Raw genomic sequence first — 23,600 nt, 5'->3', positions numbered from 1 at the left:
ACACACATATAGACATACATATATATGAATCCCTTTGCTGTACACCAGAAACAACACCATAAATCAAGTATGAGTTAAAAAAAAACTACAGTTGTCATTATAAAAATTAATTTTATTGAATTTGAAACATAGATGGGCACTGTTAAGGCTATTATAATATCATAATTTTAAACTGTTCATCAGGATCAATTCAAGAAGAAATAGCTCTTTATCTGATAACTGCAGATACTCAAAAGTAATGGTTATATTTTAGAAATAATATTCTAGTGATCAGATTTTAAACTGTTCATCAAGATCAACTCAAGAAGAAACAGCTCTTTATCTGATAACTACAGATACTCAAAAATAATGATTATATTTTAGAAATAATATTCTAGTGATCAGATAACTTTTCTAACTCAGACTAGTAGCTCTAGTTTAACCTAGATTATTGGTTAATAATCATAGGCATAAATGCCCACCTATAAAAAAAGATTTAGTACATTCAGATGGTGGCTAATATCCACCACAGGAAAGCAGTAGATTGAACATTTATTGAGCACTTGCTATTTTCAAGACTGTGAAGAATGAAACATTAGCTACAAATAGTCCCTCAAAGCACAAGCCTATCAGACTGGTGTGGGAAATGCAGACAGACAGATGGATTTAATACAAAGCAGAGGGAAGCCCCACTGTAATGTCTGAGAGTAGATGAGGGAGTGGTTGACTGTGACTCAGGGAATGAAAAGAGGGTAAGGTTTCCAAGAGCAGAGTTGGGCCAGGGCATCAGTGGATGAACGCACATAAGCAGTGGTGGCGTGGAGGAAAAGGGCTTGCCCTAGAGCCTTGAGCAGCTTCCTGTGAGTCGAGGGTGTGCCCATCCTGGGTGGGGATGAGCAAATGTGTGGGAAACAAGACTGGAGACTTGGACTGCAGCCAGAGCAGGGAGAGACATGGAGACCATTCCAGGGAGGTTGGGCTTTATTCTGTAAGGGGTGGATCCACAGACATTTTTTGAGACTAAGAGTAAGCAGACCTCCATTTGAGGCACTCTCTTATGCAGCAGAGGGGAGGATGGTTTAGAGTCAGGAAAACGAGGTGACCAGTGAGAAGGTTATGGTGTCCATTGTCCCTGGTTGAGACTTTTATTCTCAATCTTCCAGTTTCCTGCCATCTTCAGAGAGGATTGCTATGTAAAAATTGTTTTATTCCCCCCCACCCCAAAATCATCACAGCTACAAATACACACTATATACTTGGACAATATATACAATATCAGTTCAGTTCAGTCGCTCAGCCTGACTCTTGTCTGACTCTTTGCGACCCCATGGACTACAGCATGCCAGGCTTCCATGTTTATCACCAACTCACAGAGTTTACTCAAACTCATGTCTATTGAGTCAGTGATGCCATCTAACCATCTCGACCTCTGTTGTCCCCTTCTCCTCTCACCTTCAATCTTTCCCAGCATCAGGGTCTTTTCCAATGAGTCAGTTCTTCCCATCAGGTGGCCAAAATATTGGAGTTTCAGCTTCAGTATCAGTCCTTCCAATGACTATACAGACTGATTTCCTCTAGGATGGACTGGTTGGATCTCCTTGCTGTCCAAGCGACTCTCAAGAGTCTTCTCCAACACCACAATTCAAAAGCATCAATTCCTAAGCCTTGTAGCTCAGTCAGTAAAGAATCTGCCTGCAGTGCAAGAGACCTGGGTTTGATCCCTGGGTTAGGAAGATCGCCTGGAGAAAGAAATGGCAACCCACTCCAGTATCCTTGCCTGGAAAATCTCATGGACAGAGGAGCCTGGAGGACTACAGTCCATGGGGTTGCAAAGTGTCGGGCATGACTGAGCAACTAACACTTACTTACTTACTTACAGCTTTCTTTATAGTACAACCCTCACATCCATACACAACTACTGGAAAAACCATAGCTTTGACTAGATGGACCTTTGTTGGCAAAGGAATGTCTCAGCTTTTTAATATGCTGTCTAGGTTGGTCATAACTTTTCTTCCAAGGAGCAAGCGTCTTCTAATTTCATGGCTATCGTCACCATCTGCAGTGACTTTGGAGCCCCAAAACATAAAGTCTGTCACTGTTTCCATTGTTTCCCCAACTACTTGCCATAAAAGTGATGGGACCGGATGCCTGATCTTAGTTTTCTGAATGTTGAGCCTTAAGCCAACTTTTTCACTCTCCTCTTTCACTTTCATCAAGAGGCTGTTTAGTTCTTCTTCACTCTCTTCCATAAGGGTGATGTAATCTGCATATCTGAAGTTATTGATATTTTCCCGGAAATGTTGATTCCAGCTGATGCTTTATCCAATCCAGCATTTCTCATGATGTACTCTGAATATAAGTTAAATAAGCAGGGTGACAATATACAACCTTGACATACTCCTTTCCCGATTTGGAACCAGTCTGTTGTTCCATGTCCAGTTCTAACTGTTGCTTCTTGACTTGCACACATATTTCTCAGAAGGCAGGTCAGGTTGTCTCGTATGCCCAGTTCTTTTAGAATTTTCCACAGTTCATTGTGATCCACACAGTCAAAGGTTTTGGCATAGTCAATAAAGCAGAAGTAGATGTTTTTCTGGAACTCTCTTGCTTTTTTTGATGATCCAATGGATGTTGGCAATTTGATCTCTGGTTCTTCTGCCTTTTCTAAATCCAGCTTGAACATCTGGAAGTTCATAGTTCACGTTCTGTTGAAGCCTGGCTTGGAGAATTTTGAGCATTACTTTGCTAGCGTGTGAGATGAGTGCAATTGTGCAGTAATTTGAACATTCTTTGGCATTGCCTTTCTTTGGGATTGGAATGAAAACTGACCTTTTCCAGGCCTGTGGCCACTGCTGAGTTTTCCAGATGTGCTGGCATATTGAGTGCAGAACTTTCACAGCATCATATTTTAGGATTTGGCTCAACTGGAATTCCATCACCTCCACTAGCTTTGTTTGTAGTGATGCTTCCTAAGGCCCACTTGACTTCGCATTCCAGGATGTCTGACTCTAGGGGAGTGATCACACCATCATGGTTATCTGGGTCATGAAGATCTTTTTTGTATAGTTCTTCTGTGTAATCTTGCCACCTCTTCTTAATATCTTTTGTTTCTGTTAAGTCCATATGATTTCTGTCCTTTATTGTGCCATCTATGCATGAAATGTTCCCTTGGTATTTCTAATTTTCCTGAAGAAATCTCTAGTCTTTCCCATTCTGTTGTTTTCCTCTATTTCTTTGCATTGATTGCTGAGGAAGACTTTCTTATCTCTCCTTGCTGTTCTTTGGAACTCTGCATTCAGATGGGTATATCTTTCCTCTTCTTCTTTGTTTTTCACTTCTCTTCTCTTCACAGATATTTGTAAGGCTCCCTCAACCATTTTGCCTTTTTGCATTTCTTTTTCTTGGGGATGGTCTTGATCACTGCCTCCTGTACAATGTCACAAACCTCCGTCCATAGTTCTTCAGGCTCTCTATCTATCATATCTAATCCCTTGAATCTTTTTGTCACTTCCACTGTATAACGGTAAGGGATTTTATTTAGGTCATACCTGAGTGGTCTAGTGGTTTTCCGTACTTTCTTCAATTTAAGTCTGAATTTGGCAATAAGGAGTTCATGATTTGAGCCACAGTCAGTTTCCGGTCTTGTTTTGCTGACTGTATAGAGCTTCTTCATCTTTGGCTGCAAAGAATATAATCAATCTGATTATGGTATTCAGCATCTGGTGATGTCCATGTGTAGAGTCTTCTCTTGTGTTGTTGGAAGAGGGTGTTTGCTATAACCAGTGCATTCTCTTGGCAAATATCTGTTATATACACAATATATATTTCAAAATTCTGAAAACTTCATATCTTCTGTTTCAAGCTCTAGGTCTGAACCTGTGTGCAATCTTGTGAGGTCAGAAGGGAGGCATCTGAGCTAATTGTTGATCTTAACATTTGCTTCCCTGCCTATAGCATAAGCCACAGATACCCTATGAAAAGGGGTCCACAGCTGTGCCCTATGAAAGGGGAACCCTACCTAGGATGTCTGCACCTCATCGTCTCCTTGAAACTCTTTCTTTTTGCCTTAGTTTCCTTCCTGATATCATCTACCTAGAACCTGCCCAAGTCTTTTGGGAGGACAACTCAGTGGGCAGCCTGCCTAGATCTATGGTCCAGCCTGTTTTGCAGATTAAGACGCCATCTCTCATATCCTTCTCTGCTCCTCACCCACCAACTCAAAGGCCAGATCTTCCCAGTCCAAGATGTGCCCCTTCTAGAAGAAAGTTCACACAGGGTGAGTGAAAAGCAGTCAAAGCAAAGGATAAATCCTTTTAGCTCCACACATGACAGGCTACCAAGAACACATTATAGCCTCTTCTGCACAACTATAAAGAGAAATTTGGATTTACATATAAGAAAGGGGGTTGTCGGAGCTAACTGATTTGTCAGGCCCCTGTGGTTTGCCATGTTATATATTAGTGGCTAACGTGTCATAGTCTGGCTGACTAACTTGGCCAACAGACTCCCCAAAGGTGAGACTCTAATGACTCACCTGAAGTTTTAACATTCCGAAGGCTGGACCTTCTCCCTGGGAAATTTTCTGATGAGCAGGATGTAAGTTTGTGAGCCTGAGCACTGCCTTGGCCTCTGGCCGTATCTGCATGGCAAATGTGGAGACAGAACTCAGCACAGATGGTGGCTCCTGAATCATTAACTCCAGGCAGCTGTGTTCAGTGGTCACTGAGCTCCCTAGCAACACGTGTACTGCTAGCCTACAGACTATACCGAGAAATAGTATGAGGCCTCTTACAGGTTGTAGGCCATGGAACACATGTTTAATTTCCTTAAAAAAAAAAAAAAAAATAAGCACTGGCCAAAAACTGATAGAAAAAAAATCTGCCAAACATCTCATTTCCTGCTATATAACCAGATGGTTATGAATCATGTGAAAATCCCTTCCACCTCCGTGAACAAATATTTCATGTTATTTACAAATGAGGAGTATGTCAGTGACAGCATAAATGGCTAAAAAAACATCTAGTATACGGAAGTATACAGAAAGTATACTTTTTCTTATACTTTTCTCAAGTATACGGAAAAATGTGTAGCATTCAAATTTTTATTTCTCCAGGTTTTCTGAATAATGTGCATTAAACAGTTATCAAGATGCAACAAAGATTATTAAGTGTTCAAATGCTAGACACATCACTATTTTGAAGAAAGGATTTTCCATGAAGCAGTAATTAAATTTTTTCACTGTGGTTTGACCATTTTATTTAGAAACAGCAATAAACATTTTTGTTATGGCTTTGAAAATAGAAAATGAATGCTTTTTTTAAAGAGAAAAAAAAGACAGGAGGAACAGAAAGAAGGGAGGAAGAACGGCTGGTCCTTTGCTAGCCGAGGCACCTACAAGCTGTGAACAAAATGAGGAAATGCCGGAGCTTTCTGTGCATCTGCCTCTCCCTGGAGCAGAGCACAGCCCTCAGCCTCCCAGCCCCCACGGGGAAGCAGCAGCCTTTGGCACAATCTGGCACAGAGTGGTTCTGGCACTGTCCTCTTTGGCCTCTTGACAAGAATGTTCACTTACACATCCCAAGTTATCCTAAGTCCATCTGTTGTGTTCTGGGGATCAAAAACAAATGTGGGACACTCCCCTGCCCTGTGACCACCCTATCCCTCAGGCTCTGACTTGCTTTCACAAGCATTTGGGGAAAAGCCCAGACTTGTCTCGGGAGGATTGTCTGGGAGGCAGAGCTGAGCCCACAGCCAGTGGCACCACTGCCCCCTGACCTCACGCAGTGATAGGGTGAGTCAACTGACAGTCCCAACAAACAGTGGGGACGAGGGACTGCTGGGTCTCCCAGAGTCTGCAGTTTGGAGATAAGCCTCACACTGTTCGGTTCATTTCTTGGTAGAGACAGAGCTAAAGGAAACTTCAAGATGATTTTACAGAAGGAAGACTCATGAGGGTGAGCAAGGTCAAGCAACTCATGCTGGTCACACACTGAGTTACAGAAGCGTTGGGATTAGATACCAAGGATGGGAATTTTATTTTCAATGTCACCTTGGGGCTTCCCCAGTGGTTCAGCAGGTGAAGAATATGCCTGCAATACAGGAGACATGCATTTGATCCCTAGGTTGGGAAGATCCCCTGGAGAAGGAAATGGTAACCCACTCCAGTATTCTTGCCTGAAAAATCCCATGGACAGAGGAGGCTGACGGGCTACAGTCCATGGTGTCACAAAGAGTGAGACACAACTGAGTGACTGACCATGAGAAATTGAATTGGTTTAAATTAAAGGTAACAGCCTTAATCCAAGTACTCTTCAAAAGGAAATAAAGCCAGGGCTTTTGGGGTGGTAGGGAATGGAAGTAAGGGAAAAGAAACATCAGTCAGTGTTAATATCACTGAACAGACACCTTTTGGACACAGGTTTGACGGGTCCAATAAAATACCATGCCATCTGCGCAACCTGCCAGACCTGAACAACAAGTTCAGGTGCCAAGGTGGAGGAGGGGACATGCAGGAAGAGAAGAGAGGGGAAGAGGTTTCTACTTCTCAGCACAGCAGCCTGGCACTTCATTCTTCTGGGGACAATAGAGCCACTGCGTGCCCCTACATCACCTGGCAGAAGCCCCAAGGCCCCTGCTTACTAAGCTGCACCACTTCTTCCTCACTGGCTCCTGATTCTGAGGGCTCTGGGTTGGTGGGCAGCTCTTGAAGCCCAGTCATGTGAACTGTTTACTCATCCTGTCCTTGATTTTACTTTGTTACAGGGAGAAGACAGAGGGTACCTGCATGCTCTCTGAGGCTGGATTTTCTGCTAAAAAGGACTTTTAAACAGAACTTGAGGGCCTTCCTGAGAAAGAGGAATTGGCCCCTCTTCATTCAGGAGCCAGTGATTATTTGCACACGAAGCAAATAGCACTCAAGCTAACAGTAAACGGCTCTGGGGACGTGTCGTTCATTGACCCTGGGAATTTACCCAAGATACCTCTGTAATTTGAAAATTGCTGTTAATCACATTAAATTCTGATGGTTACAGATTCTTCCAGAAAGAATGACTATTAGAAATACATATTGACAATTGAGGGTCTGATGAACAGGCACTACCTGTGTAAATTGTTTTTCTGATAATCCAAGTCCCTTAAGATGACTTGAGAATTCATAATTCATAAATGCAAGTTATTGGTGCATCAGAATTGGTCAATATAATGGGAAGTGAAGTTAAAACTTGTATTATTCTCTCCTCCTCTTAAATAGAACACATACTGCATTTGTTCTGGTGCTGGGACCACCCACAGCAGGTTATTGCTTTGGACTTGTATCCAAGAGAATTTCTTCAAGATGAAAATATCTCAAAAGGGACATATCAGCTGTCACAGACTGAAATGTGTACCCTCAAAATTTATATGTTGAAGTTCTAATCCCCCATACTTCAGAATGTGACTGTACTTCGAGACTGCGTCTTTAAAGAGGTAATCAGTTAAAACGAGGTCCTTAGGGTGATCCCTGATCCAATACGACTGCTGTCTTTATAAGAGGACATTAGGACACAGACATGTACAGAAGGAACACCACGCAAAGATACTGGAACAAGATGGATGTCTGCAAGCCAAGAAAAGAGGCCTTGAAAGAAACCAACCATACTAACACTCTGATCTCAAGTTTCCAGCCTCTAGCATTGTGAAGAGCCTGGTGGGCTGCCGTCTCTGGGGTCACACAGAGTTGGACACGACTGAAGCAACTTAGCAGCAGCAGCAGCAGAATTGTGAAAGAATAAATTTCTGTGATTTAAGCCACCAGTTTGTGGTGCTTTGTTATGGCAGCCTTAGAAAACAAATGTGTGTGTGCTCACTTGATGAGTCGTGTCTGACTGTTTGTGACCCCATGGACTGTAGCCCACCAGACTCCTCTGTCCATGGACTTCTCCAGGCAAGAATACTGGAGTGGGTTGCCATTCCCTACTCCAAGGGATCTTCCCAACCCAAAGATCGAACCCACATTTCCCATGCCTCCTGCATTGCAGGCAGAACCTTTACCGCTGAGCCACTGAGGAAGCCCCTAGAAAACAAATAAACACTCAAACATGAATTGTTGATAGAAAAAAAGCAAGCCCTATTGATTCCACAGGAACAGAGACCATGTGCAAATCAAGCCCCTTGCAGGGATGCTGGGGTGCAGTGTTTAACAACATGAGCTTGGGACTCAGTGTTATTAATAGCTTTGGAACCCCAGGTAAGCTACTTCATCTCTCTAAACTTCAGCTGGCTCATCCATGATGTAGGGATGATAATTGTGCCAACCTTATAAAGTTGTTAGGATAAATAAAATACATGGAAAGTGCACAGTGCCTGGGATGTGGTAAATTCTCCATAGATTGTTATTATGATAATGGTGAGAGGGACCAGGAGAGGAGGTCTCTGACAATGGGACTGAGAGAGAGAATAGGAAGCTGATAAAAACAAGGATGGTCTGGAGAGCTGACAACCAGATTTTAGGACCAGCTCTGTATCTGGTTAGATAACTTTGAGGCATCACTCAGCCACTGTAATCCTCAGTTTCCTCATCTATACCATGAGAAGTCTGGACAATATACAAAAGAAAATATGGGGAGAGGGAACTGAAAACCACCTCAATTTTTTCTTGTGGTCCTGGTTCTTTGCTTTTCCTTTCCACAGATGTCAATCATGGATCAACCTTAGAGTCACACAGGGGATATAAGCATAAGTTTCTTTTCTTTCTCTCTCTCTTTTTTTTCCTCTCTATTCCACCAAATTCCCAGCCCTATAACAGGTGCCATGATTGACAGGAGGAGCATTTTCCTAGGACACTTTTAGCAGTGACCTTAGGACTCTAATGTGGCCCCCTTGACCCCTCTCCAATGATTTTCATTTGAGTCTCCCCTCAAACTCTGATATCCAAGAAACTTATATTCCCACATCCCAGGGCAAAATTACCCTGGGTCCTAGGAGTGTGAAAGAGCATGGGTGAGTTAGATTTATTACCCTGAGATTTACCCTGGCATTAAATTATCTGTCAACATCAAATTTAAGAGCCTTAATCACAAAAATGATTTAGAATATGACAATTGATGAAGCTTTGAACAGCGCATGCATTCATTCAGGCAATCAGCACTTGCTCTGTGCCTACCTGCTCCCAAGATGCTGTCCTAAGCTCTAAGGCTGCACACGGGGAGGAATAAAACAAATCATCCCTTCTTTGGTAAGTGGTGATTCATAGACTCAGACAATCTGTTTTAAAAAAAGCCATCATTTTACCATGTTTCTTACATCAAATGAGCCATGGCATTTTGTTGTTAATACTGATATAAGCCATCATGAAAATAATGAAAACTTCTTCACCTTTAGAGCCATCAGCTGGCCATTTCTAACCTGTTCAATCAAGGCAAACAGCACTTTTCCAGAATCCAGGACTCAGACTCATTGCTAATATCAGGACACTTCTCAAGTCAGAGAGGCCAGACTTGACTGTTCATTGACTGCTTGGGCAGACTTATGAATAAACAGAAAAGTCTGGACCCTTTAGGTATCTCTGGTCAAAACAAGTACTTGAAATTCTGACTCCACCATTATCTGGCACCCAACTTGGGCCCTTTCCTAGAAGTAAGAGGACTGGGAAACATCAAGATCAGGGAACTGACAAGCAAATTCCCACTGTGTGAATACTGGGCTGGAAGTAACTGACAAAAAGTGGTTATAAAGTGAGAACACAGTTTTCCAGTTACTGAGTCCCTGGGTCTCATGTGCATGTGTGTGGACTTCTAGGGCAAACTTCCCAAGCCTCAATTATCAAAGGAGGAGGGGGATTGAACACCCTCAGAAAGTTCTAACTCAGTCTTTATAGCACAATTTGAATGGAATATAGAAGGGGGCAAGTTCCCATTTTACAGGGCAAAGTTGAAAGATTACAGAGATGACTTCCATTGTCCCTTGTTCTATAGGTAACAAAACCCCAGCAGCCCCAAGTATGTAAGAAGGAAAATATGCAAGGCTTAATATGATAAGAGGAGGAGTGAGGGGAAAAGGGGTGGGGGGGGGGGAAGAAGGAGAATATGATGGCAGAAGAAGAGAGGGGGGAGATGAGGTAGGAAGAGGGTGAGGGAGGGTGGGGGGAGAAAGAGAATGGGAAGGGAAAAGAAGTGCAGTAATTGTCCAATTCTGTCCATAAACTGGCCTGTGTGCATATAGATGAACTTGGCTGGCTTGACAATAAAGATTTTACCATAGAACCTCTTTGAAGATTCTCTATATCATAGTGATCCTACTGCTCCCTGAGAGTAAACTTTTCCAAAAAGGATGCATGATCAAAAACTTCCCATAGTCAGCGATGACTCAAGGCTGCCTCACAAGCTTCACTTCTACACTGTAAGAATATGCTGTGCTTTAGATCTTTGACTACACAGATCATCTCAATGCTTACAAATGAAAAGACATGATATGGCTTGAAAATGTGTATTTTTAGATGAAATAAAGGTATTTTGAACCTAGAAGATTTTAAACTTGCAACTGGAAGGTTTCTTATGAGAAAACAGAATGCATCCAAAAAAGTTTGTCTGTAGAATAGTCAGAATGATTATCTCTGCTTTGCAGAGTTAAGAGCATATTCAATCAATGGAAGGAAAGTGCTAAATGTTTGAGGAAAGGCCAATACTAACAGGTAATATTTATTGAGCATTTACTATGCACATTTGCTGTTTCCAACAACTCATGAGGTGGGTATTATTTTCCCTGTTTAATACATTAAGGTAAGGCAGTTGAGGTTTAGTGATACTAAATAACTCACATAGTAATGGGATTTGTCGGTATGTCAGGATAACTAAGAACTTGGCATCTGACCCCACGGCCCACCTATTCTTCCAAGTACTACATTGCATTGTCTTCCTACAGATTAAAAAGGGAAACATCTTAATTTTCAATTGTCTGATGAAATGACAGGTGATTGCTCTGCGTGGGAGTCAATAAAGTATGTACAGTGCAACAGACTCTCTTCTACTCTTTCCTTCCTCTTTATGATTTCCAGAACAGGCCTTTTTGTCATTGGCTAAGCATAGGAGGAACCTAGAATCTCCACCTATTTTATTTTCTTCTTCAGCTAGAGCCAAAAGCTGCTTCCCCGCTCAGGCCTGCCCCAGCTATGAAAATCCACCTACACTCTCACACAGCAAGGCATGTGTGGTCTCTGGAGAGGTCTCACAGACTTGATGAGTACGGAAGAGCACCGTGCCTTACAGCCAGGAGGTGCCAGGAAACATTCCACAGGGAAGTCTGGAGTCACAGGACCATTGAGAGACATGCCACCCACTGAGGGAAGTACAGAGCTTTTCCACCCTCAGTTAATATAAGTGTGGATGAATTATCTGATAAATATGAATGTAGCATGTGTAAGATCTCAATTCTCCTCATCTGTGTCAGTCATTGTCTTTGAAAATGGGCTAATGACACTCTTTCTTGCTGCTCAGCCATTTTTTGGTCATTTCTCAACAATTTAATACTGTGTAAGGGGTTTTGAGAAAGTAAATCAGACCTCAATCCATCAAAGGTGATGACATCCTGAGAAAGAATTGAAGTGGTTGGAGGATAAACATGCCCTATCAGTGCAGGACCTCTGTGTGTCTTGTTGACTGTCAGTGGCCCATGAATACGTGTCAGAAAAGGAAAAAGGAAGGAGGGGAAGGAGGAGATGACACTATTGATCCCACTGGAAAAGAGCCAATTGATGCTCACCTAACCCTTGAGCTCCTGCTTGTTCTCAAGATCTAATTATGCCTTTGGTGGGAGAGATTTACATTTGTCAAGCATCAAGAGAGCATTGAGAGAAATTGCTGTCAATTTCTTTTGATGATGTATTTACAGTCAGGAATGAGAATGATTGTATGATCAGTTATCTACTGCCACAGATTAGCCTCCCAGAAACATAGCAACTTAACAGCAATCACTTATTTGCCCAAAATTCTGTAATTTGGTCAGGATTCATTGGGGACAGTTTGTCTCTGCTCCATATAGCCTCAGCTGGGGCAGCTCCACTGTGGATGGATAGTCCACTTCCAAGATGACTCACTTGCAAGGCTGTCAAGTTAGTGCTGGCTGTAAGCTGGGATCTCAGCTAAGGCTGTCAGCCAGAAGCCTCATTCCTCTCCTCCCGAAGTCTGTCCTCATGGCTTCTTGGGCTTTTTCACAACATGGCAGCTAGGTTCCAAGAGCAAGTATTCCGAAAAAACAAACCCAAGTATGTTAGCACTTATCAAACTTCCACTTGCATTATATTTGCTAATGTCCCATTGTCCAAAGATGGTTCCTTGACTGAGTCCAGGGTCAGCATGGTCAGTTTCATGGCCAAGTCCAGAACCAGGAATCCTGGTTCACTGTTGACCACCAAAGAAACAGTTTACCATACAGTTTGATCATTTTTGTTTCCACTAGTAGAGAAAAATGGAAAATTGGTGTTAACTCTTCACTTCTACATTTTTATTAGCCAGAAACTTAATACCAATATTTCCTAAGTTTTCAATTGGCTTAGGAAAATTGTCAAAGAAAAAATTCTATGAGAGAAAAAAATTACATTCTATGGGTATATAAAATCAGGAGAATAGAAGTCTTATTTAACAAACTATCCTGGAACCACAGGCAAAGAAGAGGTACACATATGATCGAAAAAGTGAAAGTGAAAGTAAAAATTGCTCAGTCATATCTGACTCCTTGTGAGGCCATGGTCTGTAACCCACCAGGCTCCTCTGTCTGTGGAATTCTCCAGGCCAGAATACTGGAGTGGTAGCCATTCCCTTCTCCAGGGATCTTCCTGACCCAGGGATTGAACTGGGATCTCCTACGTTGCAGGTGGATTCTTTACCAGCTGAGCTACCAGGGGACCCCTACATATGATTAGGGGATTAGGGGATGATTATGTTATAGATGAAAATCAAGACATGCTGATTGGCAAAAAGCATATACAGACATAAAGCACACATAAATGTCCTAAGAGAGGAAATTTCACAAGTTAATGATGGTTCATGAAGAAATAATAAATATTTTTCAGATATAGTCAGAAGAAAAGCAAGAAAATAGTTCAAATATGTAAGAAGCAATATTTCAACTGTATTTCAAAGGGTTGTTAATTTGACATTTCATGTTCTTACAAAATTGTTAAAATAGTGAGATGACTAATATTTTGAAGGATTAGAATTCAAATTAACTGAACAAATACAAGAACATTATTTTTTGAGATGTTAGATATTCCAAGCCTATACTAAGAACTTCACATATATTTATGCTCACAAAAAAATTGAAGGCACAGAGAGTTTTAGTCATCTTCTCAAGGTCACAGTGCTGGTCAGTGTGGGAGATAGGATCTATAGCCATATCTGTCTGCTTATTATGATCAATTTGGTAGATAACATATTTCTGTAAATTGCCTTTTATTTTTCACTGGCTACAAAAACTGAAAATATACTTTCAAAGGAAAAAAATACAGATCAAAGATGCAACAAAAACATCACATATAAGAATTTTGAAAGATCTTCTAATCCATAAACTGAAAGACAATGTTAATGAAATGACAATAATAACCCTCAAAGCAATTAACCCAATCAAATACTAAACCTTCAAATATCAAACTGTAAGCATATTTCCCTGTGGCTAAATATATGTAGGTATTTTGTAAAGTAATAAGCAGCTTATTCCTTTATTCCAAGTATTCCCTTTTAACTCCCCCAAAATTTAAAAACCCAAATCTAGGTACATTTTAAAAAACTTTAAATACAGTATACTAACGCATATATATGAAATTTAAAAAGATGGTAACGATAACCCTATATGCAAAACAGAAAAAGAGACACAGATGTACAGAACAGACTTTTAGACTCTGTGGGAGAAGGCGAGGGTGGGATGTTCTGAGAGAATAGCATTGAAACAAGTATACTATCAAGGGTGAAACAGATCACCAACCCAGGTTGGATGCATGAGACTAGTGCTCGGGGCTGGTGCACTGGGAAGACCCAGAGGGATGGGATGGAGAGGGAGGTGGGAGGGGGGATCGGGATGGGGAACATATGTAAATCCATGGCTGATTCAAGTCAATGTATGGCAAAAACCACTACAATATTGTAAAGTAATTAGCCTCCAGCTAATAAAAATAAATGGAAATATATATATATATATAATCTGAAAAAAAAAACTTTAAAACAACTTGTGCTATACAGTCTTTATCTTAGCTTGTTTGCTTATTTCCTGTGGGTCCCTCTCAAATTTTTTTTTTTTTTAATTAACTAAGGATTTTGATCTTCTTGGGCCAGAAATTGTAGTAAGGTTCATTTAATTGATCCATTTGTTTGACATCCTTTGTAAGTTCTTGATGCTAGTGGAAAAAAAAAACAAAACCTCATTTTTATGTTCCTTCTTAGAATTAAAAAGGATAAGTAGGGGTGTTGATCATTACCTTAGCAGTATCTGTAACTCTATGAAATACTGTGAAAAGTCCCTGATTTCCTACTTCAATGCTTTCTTCCAAAGTTGGCATTTCTCCACTTGAGGGAAAAAACTCAATAGTGCTCAGCATAAGCATGGACATTATTGGACTAGGGGATAGGTCCTTTAGTTCATTTTTCTCAGAGTTCTATTACAATTAAATGTCCAATTTTGAAATCAGTAATTTAAGCGAGTAAAGTTTAAAAAGTGTCCAAAAAAAAAAAAGTTATGCAAATTATTGAAAGGCTAAGAAAATAGGTCTTATGAGAAATTTAAAAGAACTAGAGCTATTTATTCTATAAAAGAGATGTCTACTGTGGGACTGAAGATCGTCTTCATGTCTGGGTTGGGCTATTATGGAGTGGTGGTGGCTCCCTCCTGAAGGGGATTGAGGCACAAAATGAGGACATCTGTAAGGACTGCAGGGTTCTGGACCAGATTGCCAGGAAGGGGAACTGATTTTTAAAAAACAGGCTAGAAGAATCTTTCTCCAGTGTTGCCCAAGAACAGATTTATACTCAATCATCAACAGCAAAACTGGCCTCATTTCTGAGACACTAATTATGCACAGAATCCAGTGAGATTCAGAGACTAGGCCAGAAGGGTCAACCCCCTGGCTCCACACCCCCATGTTTTGTTTACAGAGGATTCTTCTAGTGTAACACTGAGTAGTTGCTAATGGTAATGTGCTCTCAGGAGACTACCCAGGGTCCTGGAAGGAATTCAGTTTTGGGATTCAAGCAGATCTAGGTTGAAACTCCATCTCTGGCACTTTATCCATTGGTAAATTCTTAATTCTTAGTTTTTCAGGAGCTTTGCTTTCTCCACTCTTGGATGAGGATAATGCTTACTTTACAATGTCATGAGAATCAAATGATCAAATGAGATGATAATGTAAAACTCCTCATCCATGGTAGGTATTTAGCAAATCTTAGTTTCTCTGTCTTCCTGTAACTGGGCAGGACTATTGGAATGAGAAGGATAGAAATGAATGTTTAGTTGGAAGCATGAATGAGGAATTGTACACGCTTTATAGCTAAATTTCAACTTTTCAAATATAAGCAGTATATAAAAACTACCCTCAAGTTCAACCAATCTTCAAGTGATAATTCTAGGAGGCTCAGTTCCTATTTACTGTTTCCCAAGGTCTATTGCATTTCTCAAGTGCTTTCTGAATGCCAAGTTCTTTGCTGGGCCCTTTACGTTCTAATACAACATGGTATTGGCTCAATTTTATAATTAAAGAAACTGAGCCTTGGAAGATTATGGACTTGCTAATCATGACACATGGCACAGAGTGTTCAATAAATTATTAGTACTGCTGCTTTCATGATGATAATAAGTACAGGGAAAATATGTTTTCTAAGGCCATTTCATGAAATAGAATTATGTATCACAGTGGACCCTTAATTCAGTGAATAATGTAGGGGACTTATTGTACATCTTAAGTGGATTTCTGAGAGTACAGAAAAAGTTCTCTCTGCTCCTGACACCAGTAAGTCTTGAGTGTCACTTGACTTATGCTGTTTCCCGGCTTGTGCCAGCATGCCCCCTCTGTGCCTACAAATAGCTCTCCATTCATTTCGGGTGTGCAGGTAGGAACAGAGCAGTTCTGACTCATTGTTAGGCAGTTCCAACCTGGTGCAATTTGCCTTTCTTCACCCTGTCACCAAGTTAATGGGCTGTATTAACAGCGATATTTATAGACAACAAATTGAACTCCAAGCGGCAGCCATGCCCGTGCATTTAGGAAGGCCCCCATTCACTGTGGCCCTCACACTTGCAGTGCTGCCATTTTCTGGTGGCCCTAATCCCAGTGTGCTTGCCAGATAGTACATGTCTTTCTCTCCCTTTCGTGTAAGAAATTTTTGGCTACGGTGATTGAAGGAAGAAAGGGTAATAAAAGAATGTATATACTGTTCTTGATGTTTTACAGTTATTATGTATGTCCTGTCACAGAATAAAATAAATGATTCTTATGGCCTACAGCATTCTTCATGATCAGACCCTACCCCCAACACACACACACATGCCCATGTCTCTTTCCTTTGCTCACCTGGCTCTTGGCACTGTGGCCTCTTCTTGCTCCTGGAAGACACTTAAGCACTGTCCACCTCAGGACCTTTGCACTTGTTTCCCAGATGCCTGGAACTCTCTTCCTTTACCTAGACTTGTGACTGACTCCTTCTCTTAGTCCCGGTCTCTACTTAGATGTTAACTAAATAAAGAAAGCTTCCCTGTCATCCTATTCCAAATAGCACCTCTAGTCACTTTTTTATCTTTTATCCTGCTTTATGTCCCTTCTTAGCACTAAGCTATATATGTTGTTTGTTTGCTTGTTAACTTGTACTCAGTCTATACACACACACACATGCAGAAGTTCCATGAGGGTAGGGTTTTATCGACCTTGTTCATTGCTCCATGTAGCCCCAGTGCCTAGAACAAAGCCAGACCCATAATAAGTACACTATGAACAGTGGTTGAATAAATGATTGTATGTGAAGTTAGACTAACTTTTCAGGTGTGATAAATATCCCTAAAAGTCCTATATATCCATTGTCAGCTGGCCTCACAGAAAGTTACAAGCAATAGTTTCAATTTTTGTCTAGAATTTATTGTGAAAGGAGCAGCCTCCAAAAAACGCTCCTTCCTTTGATGTGAAAGGAAAGAATTTGACACAGGTAAGAACACAGAAAGAGAGAAAGAAGGAGGTCAAAAGATCTAGTTACCAGTTAGAACAATACAACCAATTCAATTCAAAGAGTAGATAAAACTACTGCTGCTTCTGAACAATATTTGGACCCTAAACTTAAACAGAAACATATTTCAAAGAGGGCTTAAATTTCATGGCACAATGTTTCATAAATCATTACAAACAGAATGAAAAATACACTTGGTGTCCAGAAAAGCGATGTTCTCATCTAATGTTTTATGCTGGAGGAAGTAGAGCTCACAGTTCACCTGAGGTCTTTACAAGTCAATGGAAAACGTTAAGGACTGGAACTCAGCTGTTCCCTCTGGCTGACTTTTTCCCAAAAGTACACATTTCCTCCGATCCCTCTCCCCTTCAGCTTTTATATTAACAAATCAGCATCTCTTTTTATATTAACAAAATACCAACTCTTTGTTCTCTCCCTTTTCCAAAGGAAAATCCATATTTATTTTAGAAACCAAGCCAGCATTTCTCAAACTGCATTCTAGATAATATGCAAGGTATTTACATATATTCCTCAAATCTTATACACACACACACACACACACATATATATATATATGTATATTTCAGTAAGTTTAGGAAACTAATGATCTCTCTCTCTCCTATTGGTATGCAGGACACTAATAACACTGAGAAGTCAGGCAATAGAGAAATTGTCTATCTTTGTTTAGCTAACTACTTCTAGAAGTTATTTGACGAAAGAACATTATTTTTTTTTTGAGACATTTCTCATAGGCACAATTGAGGAGATAAACAGTTCTTTATCTATACACATACAATAGATACATAGGCATTTATAAAACATTTATTATATTAATAAATGGAGAGAAATGTACAGAAAGATGATTCCATGTCATAAGCACACATGTATATTGTTAGAAGTCCTACCATCTAGTCCTACTAACTAGTCTGGAGGAACAGACAAGTTAGAGTAAACCAAGAGTGTGTGCAAAGTTTAAGTTGCAGTTAGTTGACAGAAAGGAAAATAGGGGAGCAGGAATAGCAGGTACACTATTTAATTTTCTGCCCTGCATCTCTTTTCTAGAAACTGCTTCAACTGACTCACTTGACACCCAAATAGTCATGGCAGAAAATGCCATGTCTCTGTACTCTGGAGTCTTCACCCTTACAACTGTAATCAACTGGTACATATTAGGGCTAGAGTTAGTCTACTAAAACTAGCCAACTAGTTCCTTTCCTAGGAATTTTGGATCCATGACTGAAGGATCATATGGAAAAGAGTGGCATTGACAGAGAAGCTGAGATAGGGATTGGTGAAGAGGAGGAATTCCCAAAGAGCCCTGCGCCTGAGTCTCTCACTGAGGTCCAGTCCCTTCCCGTCCTTGGAGTCCATGAGATATCCTCCTAAACTGCCAAGAAATCTCCTTTCTCCGCTGTCCTGCTTTTTTGCTAGAACTGATTTCTGCTCTTTGCAGACTGATTAACACACCAAGGCAAGAGGGACATAATAAATGAGTCAAAGGCAACAGGGAGCAAACACTAGAATACAGAGCCCACTCATCTGTCATTTTCCATCCCCCAGACTCACCATTTATCCCTCTCTGTAATTTTGATGGGGAAAAGGTCCAGTTTACACAGAAGGAAGAGATAACTGATTTTGTAGCACAAGATTCCAAGGCATCTAGATTTTCATTAGTCTGTCAAACCTGATTACTTTTAAGAAAAGCTTTTAAATTGTCCCGTGTTTTCTTTTCCGTAAGTTGTTTGAGACACTCATATATTATATCACACTTTGCTTCATAAAGATATTTTTCTTTCCAAGGACCTCTGAAGCTTTCTTTGAGGGAAGGTTTTCAGGTGGTTTATTCTGATTCAGTACAAACATTATTTAGACCTGGTAAAGTTCATTGATATTGTGGTTACATGTAAAAAGCATAGCTCTAGATTGCATTCTGTATTTTGGTGGTTGGATACAAAGAATATTAGAAAGCTATAAACAACCTAATTTTATTGTAACGATTTGCCTTAAATCAACTTTAATCAAAAAAATCACTTTCCTAGGAATGAGACCAACAACACAAAAGCATTAAACAAGCAAATAACCTTAGAGGCACACAATTAGGAAAGGCTTGAAACTCACAAGCAATCAGAATTACAAACTAAACCAAGGCATCTTTTTCTATTAATCAAGTTATACACACCCACCCCACCCCACCGCCTCCCCCTCACACACAAGTGTGTATTCTTTGGGGAATGATATGGCAGTATATACCAGATGCTATGTAAATGCATGTGCCTTTTGATCCACAGTTCAACTTCCAAGAAAAAGGAAAAATATTAAATATGAAAAAGCTACATCCTTAAATATGTTAAATACTACAATTTTTAACAGTAAAAATGGAAATAAAAACTACTAATTTCTGGCTAGAGGAGAATAATGTAGTAAATCATAGTATATGCACTTGATAAATTGTTATATAATAATTAAAGCAATGGTTTTGGTGACAATACTGTTATTTAGCTGCTAAGTCATTTCCAACCCTTTGCAACCCCATGGACTGTAGCCCACCAGGCTCCTCTGTCCATGGGATTCTCCAGACAAGAATACTGGAGTGGATTGCATCTCCTTCTCCAGGGGATCTTCCTGACCCAGGGATTAAACCCTCATCACCTGCATTGCAGGATTCTTTATCACTGAGCCACCAGGGACTAGGCAACTTATATAGCAACTAAAAGTTATTCATAATTTTATATTAAAGAGCAGGGCTGACATTGCATATATGGGATATATACATATATATGTAAATATATATAAACTATATAAAAAGAAATATATGTTAAAAAGTCTGAAAGAAACATTCCAAATTGTTTATAGTGGTTTATTGAATTGTAGTATAACTAGTTTTTGGTATTTACTAAAAGGGTGATTGTGTTATTTTTCTAATTTTACATTTGCTAAATGAAGCAAGTCTTGAAATCTATAAATAGTAAATGTTCATACACCAAGAAACCAAATTTTGATACTAACATAGAGCCAACTAGAATTTAAAGACTAAGTCCCCCCATAAAAAAAAAGTATCTGTTAAAAAAATTCAATTAAATCACTGATCTATACCCAGTATAAGTTCCAGGGAAAGTATTCTAGTCTCAGAATACACAGTGTTTTAGAAACTGTGTATTAAGACTACACTTAAAAATATTCACCAACACAGTTCCCAGGTATGATAATATGCTATTCAGCAATGAACAAGATAATCAGATTCCTTTGGTACATTGTTGTTGTTCAGTCCCTAACTTGTGTTCAATTCTTTGCAACCCCATGGACTGCAGCATACCAGGCTTCCCCGTCCTTCATTATCTCCCGGAGTTTGCTCAAACTCATGTTCATCGTGTCGATGATGCCATCAAACCATCTCATCCTCTCTTGCCCCTTTCTCCTTCTGCCTTCAATCTTGGCTAGCATCAGTGTCTTTTAAAATGAATTAGCTCTTTGCCTCAAGTGGCCAAAGTATTGTAGATTCAGTATCAGTCCTTCGAATGAATATTCAGGGTTGATTTCCTTTAGCATTGATTGGTTTAACCTCTTTGCAGTCCAAGGGACTCTCAAGAGTCTTCTCCAACACCACAGTTCAAAAGCATCAATTCTTCAGCACTCAGCCTTCTTTATGGTCCAACTCTCACATCCATACATGACTACTGGAAAAACCATAGCTTTGACTATACGGACCTTTGTCAGCAAAGAGATATCTCTGCCTTTTAAAACACTGTCTAGGTGTGTCATAGCTTTCCTTCCAAGAAGCAAGCATCTTTTGATTTTGTGACTATAGTCACCATCCACAGTGATTTTGGAACCCAAGAAGAGAAACTCTGCCACAGTTTCCACTTTTTTCCCATTTATTTTCCATGAAGGGATGTGACTGGATGCCGTGATCCTAGTTTTTTGAAAGTTGAGTTTCAAGCCAGCTTTTCCACTCTCCTCTGTCACCCTCATTAAGAGGCTCTTTAGTTCCTCTTCACTTTCTGCCATTAGAGTGGTATCATCTACATATCAGAGGTTGTTGTTATTTCTCCTGGCAATCCTGGTTCTAGCTTGTGATTCATCCAATCCAGCATTTTGCATGATGAACTTTGCATAGAAGTTAAATAAGCAGACAACATACAAGAACTCCTTTCCCAACTTTGAATCAGTTCCATGTCCGGTTCTAACTGTTGCTTCTTGATCTGCATACAGGTTTCTAGGAGGCAGGTAAGGTGGTCTGGTATTCCCATTTCTTTCAGAATTTTCTACAGTTTGCTGTGATCCACACAGTCAAAGGCAGTAGCATAGTCAGTAAAGCAGAAATAGATGTTTTTCTGGAATTCCTTTGCTTTTTCTATGATCTAATGAATGCTGGCAGTTTGATCTCTGGCTCCTCTGCATTTTCTAAATCCAGCTTGTACATCTGGAAGTTCTCAGTTTATGTACTGCTGAAGCCTAGCTTGAAGGATTTTGAGTATTGTCTTACTAGCATGCAGAATTAGTGCAATTGTATGATAGTTTAAACATTCTTTGGCATTGTCCTTCTTGGGGACTGGAATGAAAAGTGACCTTATCCAGTCCTGTGGCCATTGCTGAATATTCCAAATTTCCTGGCACATTGAGTACAGCACTTTAACAGCATCATCTTTTAGGATTTGAAATAGCTCAGCTGGAATTCCATCACCTCTACTAGCCCTGTCCGTAGTAATGCTTCCTAAGGCCCACTTGACTTCACACTCCAGGATGTCTGGCTCTAGGTAAGTGATCACATCATCATGGTTATCCAGGTCATTAAGACCTTTTTTGTGTATTTCTTCTGTGTGTTGTTGCCACTTTTCTTCATCTCTTCTGCTTTGATTAGGTCCTTGCCATTTCTGTCCTTTATTGTGTTCATCCTTGCATGAAATGTTCCTTGATATCTCCAATTTCCTTGAAGAGATCTCTAGTCTTTCCCATTCTATCCTTTTCTTGTATTTCTTTGAACTGTTTACATAAGAAGGCTTTCTTTTCTCTGATATTCTCTGGAACTCTGCATTCAGTTGGGTATGTCTTTCCCTTTCTCCCTTGCCTTTTGTTTCTCTTTTCTTCTCAGCTATTTGTAAGGCCTCCTCAGACAACCACTTTACTTTCTTGCATTTCTTTTTCTTTGGCACATTATACTGTTAATCTTTTTTTCTGAGAGAAAGCAAACATACTACATAGTGTTATAAATGTTGAATATCTACTTTTACATATTGTTATTTTTTATCAGTCTCAATTCATGTGCATGAGAAATTCTGAAAACAATTCTCCTATAACAAATCCCATCAGAAGGCAACTTTGAAAAAATTAAATGTCATTTTTCCCATTGTTGTTGCTATTACTGTTACTCTACATTGTAGCTGAAATTTAACATTCTAAACACAAACTTTGTCCTGTCCTAAATAGATGGGGAAACAGTGGAAGCAGTGTCAGACTTTATTTTTTGGGGCTCCATAATCACTGCAGATGGTGATTGCAGCCATGAAATTAAAAGACGCTTACTCCTTGGAAGGAAAGTTATGACCAACTTAGACAGCATATTAAAAAACAGAGACATTACTTTGCCAACAAAGGTCCATCTAGTCAATGCTATGGTTTCTCCAGTGGTCATGTATGGATGTGAGAGTTGGGCTGTGAAGAAAGCCGAGTGCCGAAAAATTGATGCTTTTGAACTGTGGTGTTGGAGAAGACTCTTGATAGTCCCTTGGACTGCAAGAAGATCCAACAAGTCCATCCTAAAGGAGATAAATCCTGGGTGTTCATTGGAAGGACTGATGCTGAAGCTGAAACTCCAATACTTTGGCCACCTCATGTGAAGAGTTGACTCAATGGAAAAGACCCTGATGCTGGGAGGGATTGGGGGCATGAGGAGAAGGGGACGACAGAGGATGAGATGGCTGGATGGCATCACCGACTCAATAGACATGAGTTTGAGTAAGCTCTGGGAGTTGGTGATGGACAGGGAGGCCTGGCGTGCTGTGATTCATGGGGTCGCCAAGAGTCGGACACGACTGAGCGACTGAAGTGAACTGAACAGAACCACCACTCTAAGAAAACTTTCCTCCAAAATGTCATTCCTTACCTCCCTTTGCCAAATGTAAAGAATGGTCTTTCTCTTCTCCCCATTAGCCTGGAGTCCTCTATAGCCTCTGGCACCACTAATAGCTTTTGAATTTCTGTTGTATTCCAGGCATTGTTCTCAGTGCTTTCAAGCATGATAGTACTTAATCCTCACACCAACCCTAAGAGCAGACACTTTTAATTGCCCCATTTACACACATGGGGAAATGGAGGCACCCAAAGGGTAAGTTGCCAAGATAATCTTGCTAGTTATGTTGTGGAATCTAAATTAGAACTCAGCCAGTTCTACTTGAAAATCCAAGCACTTTTCCACAGGAAAGCCATCATCCTCAAGCTGCTGTGCTTTTTGGAGTA

Source organism: Cervus canadensis, chromosome 6 (assembly GCF_019320065.1).
Source record: "Cervus canadensis isolate Bull #8, Minnesota chromosome 6, ASM1932006v1, whole genome shotgun sequence".
Classification (NCBI taxonomy): Eukaryota; Metazoa; Chordata; class Mammalia; order Artiodactyla; family Cervidae; genus Cervus; species Cervus canadensis.
Note: the sequence above shows the minus strand (reverse complement) of the source record.